The 9,387-nt window shown below is 43.8% G+C and overlaps 1 long non-coding RNA gene across 1 annotated transcript in view; it reads right to left on the bottom strand.

Annotated features, from left to right (window-relative positions):
* LOC132812224 (uncharacterized) overlaps window positions 1–5,263 on the bottom strand; it is a 42,453-nt gene extending 37,190 nt beyond the window's left edge. Inside the window, exon 1 of the long non-coding RNA XR_009643529.1 lies at window positions 5,172–5,263. This is a non-coding gene — a long non-coding RNA (uncharacterized LOC132812224). The remainder of the gene's footprint in view (window positions 1–5,171) is intronic.
* Between the last annotated feature and the right edge of the window lie 4,124 nt (window positions 5,264–9,387).

A 9,387-nucleotide genomic window follows, 5' to 3' on the forward strand; every position in this document is an offset into this window, starting at 1 on the left:
TTTGATTGGCTTCAGATTGGGTCTACAGGTTGGCACAAAATCGAAGAGAGAAGGGGCTGTATTGCGCTGTCATGTTCTGTGTTCTAATGGGCATAAATATGAGATGGAAGAGGAAATACTTAAAAGAGATTTTAGGAGAAAACTTTCTACACAGAGGATGGTGCAGTTATGGAATGAGCTTCCAGGGGAAATGATAGAAAACAGTACAATTACATCATGTAAAAGTTGGGCAGGTACATGGGGGGGGGGGAGAAGATTTGAAGGGATACGGGTCAAATACAGGGAAACGCAACTCGTTCATGGACTCCGGTCAGCATGGACTAGTTGGGCTGAAGGAACAGTTTCCGTGCTGCATGCCACTGTCTCCATTTATTGGAGGAGGAGACTACCGAGATAAGGAATGTTGTAAACACTGAAGCACGTTACAGCGATAGGGATGGTAGTCCGAAATGCAGTACATTTCAAATATGTGGAGGAACTATTGGGCTAGGAGGAGGTTACAGAGAAAGGAACTGTTATAGAAGTTACAAATTATTGAAGACATAGAGATGTGGAAAATCTGGAGACCAAGAAGAGAGACAGAGAGACAGAAAGAAAGCGAGAGCAAGAGCAAGAGTGAGATACAAAGTGATATCACCAGAGTCCTGGAAGATATCAGGAACACATCATTGTGTTGGAAGAACAGGTTTTTCTTCATGATGCACTGGTATAACCGGTCAGGAATGAGCAACCTGTGAGCAGGTGAAGTGATGGCCTTGTGGTATTATTGCTAGAGCATGCATCCCAAACTTCAGCTAATGTTCAAGGGATGCAGGCTGGAATCCCACCATCAGAAATGGTGGAATTTGAAATCAATAATTTTAAAAATAGTAATTAACAATCCACAAATAAATGTTAGACCAAAAAACCCAAACACTTGTCCTTTCGTGACGGACATCTGCCCATCCTCACGTGGTCTGCATGACATACTCACAGCAAAGTGTTTGCCTCTCAATGACCCTCTGAAATGACCGAGCAAGTTACTCAGTTTAAGGGCAGCTCGGGCTGGGCAAGAAAGGCTGATCAACCAGAGATACCTACATCCCATACCTGATTTTAAAAAAAATAATCTGTTTGGATGGTCCCACTGGAACCGTGCTGGGATCAGTGTCCTGGCCAATCATGTTGGTAGGTTTATGGACAGAGCTTTCAACTGACAGAGAGGATGCAGGGAAAGGGTTCAGGTGAAAGGAGCTTCCCAAATCCAAAGAGAAAAGGTGTAGCATCGGAACAGCATGGAATGTGTCTGAAGACAAGCAGTAAAGAACAGGATGGGACAGAGTTTAACTAAAATTGTACATCAGTGATAGATTCATGACGGAAAATTGTGGGAAAGAGTAAGTTATGTTTTATTTTGAATAGACAACGTTGCTACAATAAGATCGATGTAGTTAAGACTCAGATAAAAGAGATGTAGACAGCAGGGAGACATGGATACAGGGTGAACAAAAATATTCAATTGTTTCACAATCTTGTGCAAACTCAGGCAAAATGGGTAACACTAACAATAATGGATAACAAAGGCGAAAACATTTCACCACAGATCATGAAGTAGAGTCAATCTGAATGTAAATACTGGCTACTACGTGCCAAGGACACAAGCAACAGAGCAGTTTTAGCCAACGAACAGTATTCCATTGCTCATCACTGCATTAAACAGGAATTCATTGAAATTGTTAACAAAGGCTTGGGGATAATTCAGTGAATCTTCAATTTTCGTATAATCTTGTCAATCACACTGACAACAGTGATATTGGAAGTGGGGTTGGGAGATTTTTTTCAATGTTTCTTTGATAACAGATTGTGCAACTGGCTAGGGATGTAACTATGTCAGACCGACCATTGTGTGATGGAACTTAGTGACTGTGTAATGTCACCTGGTGAGATCCTCTGGGAAATTGTGATAAAGTTCTGTTTAAAGGAATTTAAACTTTTAAAGTGAATCACAGAAAGGACAAATTAAAACTAAAAACAAAAATAGCCAGTTACATGAGGTTGAGAGGAGAACTGACCAAGACAAACAAGCTAAACAAACTGAATAATGGAAAACATTTGACGGACAGTGAAACATACTCAACAGAAGGACATTCCATTGAAACAGATAAAACCTCAGCAAGAAATTCCCACCCATCCCTCATTCAGGACAAAATGGATCATATTAGACTATGAGGCTAAGACGATCACCAAAAACGACTTAACATCCTGAAGTAAGAGAATATTTGCGGAGTAAGTGTTAAAGGGATTGTAAAGGGTCTGCTAGCAGGAGGAGGGCAGTTTGAATGGGAATCATGATCAGGGTTTAATGATACGACAGGAAGAGGGAGAAGTGATGGTGCTGGAGGTGGTGAGAGTGTTACAGAGAGTGGTTCGGGTCTGAACGGTGTTACAAAGCCATTACAGATTGCTGAAGATGGAGGGGTTTGCAGAGATAGGGAGGGACACGTGTATTTTAATTTATTCATTAATGGGATGTGGGTGTCACTGATTGGACCAGCACCCTTTGTCCCAATGCGAATTGCCCAGAGATAGCACAGGATCAACCAGATTGCTGTGGGTCTGGAGTCACATGTTAGCCAGACCAGGTTAGAATGTCAGATATTCTTCACTAAAGGAGGTAAGTGAACCTGATGAGTTCTTCCTACATATCAGCAATGCTTTTACGGTGACCTCACCAGTGTCTTGTACAGATGTAACATGGTAAAAACAAGGGCAGCAGATGCTGGAAACCAGAGTCTAGATAATCGTGGTACTGGAAAAGCACAGCAGGTCAGGCAGCATCTTGACATCCCAGCCCTTACTCTCAATGCTCTGCCATGGGTCTCTGACTGACAACACTATCCAAGACCCGAACATTAACTTTACAAGTCCCACTCTGGGTTATTTTACCAAAATGGAACATTTTGCATTTATCTAATTAAACTCCATCTGCTGTTCTTCAGCCCACTATCCCAGCAGTACTGTTCATCTTGTTGAACCACAGACAGCCTTCTTCACTGTCCATTTTACCACCAATTGCAGTATCACCCAAAACACTTACTTACCAGGAAACCAATATTCCCATCCAAACTATGTATCCAAATGACAAACAATATTGGACCCACTACACCGCTGGTCACATGCCTCCAGTCAGAAAAACGACACGTCTCCCATCACCCTCTGTCGCCTACCATCAAGCCAATTTGTATCCAGTTGACTAGCTCCTCCTGAATGCCATATCCTTTTACACTGATCTGAGCTTATTAGGAGAAAGTGAGGACTGCAGATGCTGGAGATCAAAGCTGAAAATGTGTTGCTGGAAAAGCGCAGCATCCAAGGAGCAGGAGAGTCGATGTTTCGGGCATGAGCCGTTCTTCAGGAATTTAGTACCCAGCTTATTACCCAGTTTGCCATACGGAACATAGAACACAGAACAGTACAGCACAAGACCCTTCGGCCATGATGCCATGCCAACCTTTTACTCGACTGTAAGATCAAACTAACCTACATACCCTTCATTTTACTATCATCCATGTGCCTAACCAAGATTCTATCAAATGCACCATTGCACCCATCGACCACTCTCTGTGTAAAGAACCTCGATCTGAAATCTCCCCATACACATCCTCCAATCACCTTAAAATTATGCCCTCTTGTACCATGCATGCCATGGGATAAAGTGGTTTCTCACTATTCACTCTACCTTTGCCTCACACTCTCTTATTCACCTATACCAATTCGCCCCTCAACCCTTCTTTACTCCAATGAGAACAGCCTAAGCTCACTCAACCTTTCTTCATAAAGCATGCTCTCCAGTCCAGGCAACATCCTGGTAAATCTCCTCTTCACCTTCTCTGAAGCTTCCACATCCTTCCTGTAATGAGGGGATCATACTGAACATAATATTCTCAGTAGCGTCTAAAGAGGGCTCTCTAGAACCGCAGCATAACCTCATGGCTTTAAAACTCAATCCCCCAGCTAATGAAAGCCAATAAAACATATTCCTTCTTAACAACGTTATCAGCTTAGGTGGCAAATTTGACAGATCTGGTCATGAAATCCAAGATCGATCTGTTCCTCCACACTATCCAATATTCTGTATTTTTCCCCGTATTCTGCAAAATGAATCACTTTACAATTTTCCAGATTTGACTTCATCTGCCACTTCTCAGCCCAGCTCTACATCCTGTCAATGTCCCATTGCAACCTCCAACAGACTTCCACACTATTCACCACTCCACCAACCTTCGTCTCATTGGCAACGTTTCTATCCCACTCTTCCACTCAGACATCCAAGTCATTCGTAAAGTCACAAAGAGCAGAGGTGCTGTAACCTCTCCCTGCAGAAAGCCACTGGTCACCGAGCTCCAGGATGAATGCTTTACATCTGTCATCACCGTCTGTCTTCTATGGGCCAGGAATTCTGTATTCAGACAGACAGGTTTCCCTGCATCCCACGCTCTGTACTTTTTCAATGAGCCATAAATGCATTTTGTCACATTCTCAAAGGGTTCAATAAGATTTGTGAGGCATGATCTGTCCCTTACAAAGCCATGCTGACTCTCTGTAATCAAACTATGGTTTGCCAAGAAATCATGAATCCCGTCTCTTAGCGTCCTCTCCAATAATCTGCACATCACAGACTGAAGACTGGCAGTTCTGCAGTTCCCAGGATTATCTCTATTCCCTTTCTTGAAAAACGTACGGCTGATTCACCTAACCTGCTCATCTTCAATTGCTGCGTGGAAACCGAAGCACCTGTCGGGAACCCATGCAGACATGGAGAGAATGTGCAACCTCCACACAGTCAGTCGCCTGGGGCTGGAATGGAATTCGCGTCCCTGGTGCTGTGAGGTGGCAGAGCAACCCACTGAGCGGCCGTACTGGCCCATGTAACTCGCTAAAGCCCTGTTTCTGCTCCTCTTCATCTTGACGAGATGTTCGACATCCCTTGGAACCTTGTCAAATGCTTTGCTGAAGTCCATATAGACAACTTTGACTGCTCTGACTTCATCTATCGCTTGGCCAACTCCTCAAAGAGTCAATCCAGTTTGTGAAACATGGTTTCCCACTCATAAATCTGACTATCTCTAATCAGCCTTGCCTTTCCAAATACATGCAGCTCCTTTCCCTCAGAATCTCCACCAACAACTTACCCAGCACTGGGCTCACGGGGTTGTAATTTCCTGCTGTTTCCCTGCAACCCTGAAGTGATGGAACAGCATTAGCTGCCCTGCAGTCTTCTGGTAACTCATTGTGTCTGTTGATAATATAAATATCTCTGTTAGGGACACTGCAATCTCTTCCCTAGCTTCCCAAAATATTCTAGGATCGACCTAATGAGATACTGAGGATTGATCTACCTTTAATTATTTTAAGATTCTTGCACTTTGTCTTTTCTATTGAGGATTAGTGAGTGGCATGGTGGCACAATGGTTAGCAGTACTGCCTCACAACCCCAAAGACCCGGGTTCAATTCACTGCCTCAGGCGACTGACTGAGTGGAGTTTGTGTGGTGTCTGCGTGGGTTTCCTCCCACCATCCAAAGATGTGCGGGTCAGGTGAACTGGCCATGCTAAATTGCCCGTAGTGTTAGGTTAGGGGTATGGGTGGGTTGTGCGCTGGCGGGTTGGTGTGCACTTGTTGGGCCGAAGGGCCTGTTTCCACACTGTAAGTAATCTAATCTAATCTCCTTACAATTCTTTCCAAGACATCGCTATTTATTTCCCGAGCTTCCATGTCTTTCTACACAGTAAATTCTGACAACACTACTTTGTCTAATTTCTCAACCACCTTCTGATAGTTAAGGTGTCCTTTTCTCTACCAAGTTACTCGATAGCCCTTATTGAAACTTGTGTAAATGTTTCTGAAAATTCAAATAAACCGTTTCCCTGGTACAGCCACTCCTACACCCGTATCTATTCTTCCATTTATACTGACAACAATAAAAATACAATCCAACAGGCTCAAATCCAGGTTCACTTTTTATTAAATACGTTTCTATTGACATATCCTTTCTAACACATTCCAGATCCCGACTGACTGTCAGGCTAACACGGTTTGGTTTCAGACTGATAGCGGAAAGGGTTATGGAGGTTCTTGTTTCTCAATCTGAAAAAGGTGGCTTACAGGGTCAACAGTTCATAGAGGCTTTGGAATCGGGAGGTTCGTGGTCACTGAAGGACATTACGCAGTTAGGGAGTAATGTGCAGACTGTATGAGATTATGGACATAGAGAGTGCAGTGGTGACTGAAGGACATGATGGAGATAAGGAGTGCTGTGGGGCCTGAAAGAGGCCAAAGAGATCTGGAGGGATGTTGGGCCTGAAGTAGGTTTCACAGATCAGGAGGATCATGGGGACTGAAGGAGGTTACTCTGAATGGGAGGGTCGTCGAATCTGGATGAGATCATGGAGATAGGGAGGGCCGTGGTGTGTATTGGAGGTTATGGAGTTAGGGAGGTTTGCCGTGAATGATTCAGGGCACATAGATAGGAAGAGTCGTGGGGACTGAAGGAATTTATGGACATAGGGAGAGCTGTGGGGACTGAAGGACGTTATATAGATCGAACGTTTATAAAGAAGAGCAGGTATCAACCATTTGACTACAGAGTCGGTCCCAACATTTAATATGATCAGGACTGATCATCTAACCCAGTACAGTATTCCTGCCTTCACACTTACTCTGATATTATAGTGACTACTGGCATTTAGTGATACAGCGGGCTGTAGTAACTTGGACGGGTGGTTGGGGGGGATGTCTTACAGAGATAGGGAGGGTTGTGGAAGCTGGAACAGGTGACATATACAGGGAGGGTTTTAGGAATGGGAGGACTTTACAGGGATTTGGAGGAATGCACGGATGGGACGTGGTAACAATCACAGGGAGGATTTTGGGAGCTCGATCTGTAACGGGTGCAGCTGAGAACAGAAGTGAGCCAAACAGTCAGGACAAGCAGGGACAAGGTAGGATTAATAAATTAAACTGCATTTATTTTAATGCAAGGGGCCTAACAGGGAAGGCAGATGAACTCAGGGCATGGTTAGGAACATGGGATTTGGATCTCATAGCAATTGCCGAAACATGGCTCAGGGGTGGGCAGGACTGGCAGCGTAATGCTCCAGGATACAAATGCTACAGGAAGGATAGAAAGGGAGGCAAGAGAGGAGTGGGAGTGACATTTTTGATAGGGGATAGCATTACAGCTGTGCAGAGGGAGGATATTCCCAGAAATGCATCCAGGAAAGTTATTTGGGTGGAACTGAGAAATAAGAAATGGATGATCACCTTATTAGGATTGTATTACAGACGCCCCAATAGTCAAAGGGAATTTGCCAAACAAACTTGTAAGGAGAACTCAGCTATCTGTAAGAATAATACGGTAGGTATGGTAGGGGATTTTAACTTTCCAAACATTGACTGGGGCTGCCATAGTGTTAAAGGTTTAGATGGAGAGAAATTTCTTAAGTGTGTACAATACAATTTTCTGATTCAGTATGTGGATATACCTACTAGAGAAGGTGCAAAACTTGACCGACTCTTAGGAAATAAGGCAGAGCAGGTGAGTGAGGTGTTAGTGGGGGAGCACTTTGGGGCCAGCGACCATAATTCTATTTGTTTTAAAACAGTGATGGAAAAGGATAGACCAGATCTACAAGTCGATGTTCTAAGTTGGATAAAGGCCAATTTTGACGATATTAGGCAAGAACTTTTGAAAATTGATTGGAGGCAGATGTTCACGGGTAAAGGGACGGCTGGAAAATGCGAAGCCTTCAGAAATGAGATAAAAGAGTCCATAGAAGAATGTTCCTGTCAGAGTGAAAGGGAAGGCTGGTAAGTATAGGGAAATCTGGATGACTAAAGAAATTGAGTGTTTGGTTCGGAAAAAAGAAGGAAGCATATGTCAGGTATAGACAGGATAGATCGAGTGAATCCTGAGAAGAGTATAAAGGAAGCGTGAGTACACTTAAGGGGAATTCAGGAGGGCAAAAGGCGGACATGAGATAGGTCTGACAAGTAGAATTAAGGAGAATGCAAAGGGTTTTTACAAATATATTAAGGAAAAAAGAGTAACTAGGGAGAGAATAGGGCCCCACAAAGATCAGCAAGGCGGCATTTGTGTGGAGCCGCAGAAAACGGGGGAGACACTAAATGAATATTTTGCATCAGTATTTACTGTCGAAAAGCATAGGGAAGATATAGACTGCAGGGAAATAAATGGTGACATCTTGCAAAACGTCCAGATTACAAGGGAGGAAGTGCTGGATGTCTTGAAACGGTTAAAGGCGAATAAATCCCCAATAAATGATCAGTTGTACCAGAGAACTCTGTGGGAAGCTATAGAGGTGATTGCTGGGCCTCTTGCTGAGATATTTGTATCATCAATAGTCACAGATGAGGTGCTAGAAAACTGGAGGTTGGCAAAAGTGGCGCCACTGTTTAAGAAGGGTGGTAAAGACAAGCCAGGGAACTATAGACCGGTGAGCCTAAACTCAGTGGTGGGCACGTTGTTGGAGGGAATCCTGAGGGACAAAATGCACGTGTATTTGGAAAGGCAAGGACTGATTAGGAATAGTCGACTTGGCTTTGTGCGTGGGAAATCATGTCTCATAAACTTGATTGAGTTTTTTGAAGAAGTAACAAAGAAGATTGAGGAGGGCAGAGTGATAGATGTGATCTACATGGACTTTAGTGAGGCATTCGACAAGGTTCCCCATGGGAGCCTGATAAGCAAGATGGAATAAAGGGAGAACTAGCCATTTGGATACAGAGCTGGCTCAAAGGTAAAAGACAGAGAGTGGTGGTGGAGGGATGTTTATCAGACTAGAGGCCTGTGGCCAGTGCAGAGCCACAAGCATCACTGCTGGGCTCTCTACTGTTTGTCATTTACATAAATGATTTGGAGGCGAGCTTAAGAGATATAGTTAGTAAGTTTACAGATGACACCAAAATTGGAGGTGTAGTGAATAGCGAAGAGGGGTACAAGAGGATCTGGACCAGATGGGCCATTGGACTAAGGGGAAGATGGAGTTTAATTCAAATAAATGCGAGGTGCTGCATTTTGTGAAAGCAAATCTTAGCAGGACTTATACTCGTAATGCTAAGGTCCTAGGGGGTGTTGCTGACCAAGAGACTTTGGAGTGCAAGTTCATAGCTCCTTGAAAGTGGAGTCGCAGGTAGATAGGATCATGAAGGTGGCATTTGGTATGCTTTCCTTTATTGGTCAGAGTATTGAGTACAGGAGTTGGGAGGTCATGTTGCGGATGTACTGGGCATTGGTTAGGCCACTGTTGGAATATTTTGTGCCCTTCCGGTCTCCATCCTATCAGAAAGATTTTGTGAAACTTGAAAGGGTTCACAACAGATTTACAA

Source organism: Hemiscyllium ocellatum, unplaced genomic scaffold (assembly GCF_020745735.1).
Source record: "Hemiscyllium ocellatum isolate sHemOce1 unplaced genomic scaffold, sHemOce1.pat.X.cur. scaffold_262_pat_ctg1, whole genome shotgun sequence".
NCBI lineage: Eukaryota > Metazoa > Chordata > Chondrichthyes > Orectolobiformes > Hemiscylliidae > Hemiscyllium > Hemiscyllium ocellatum.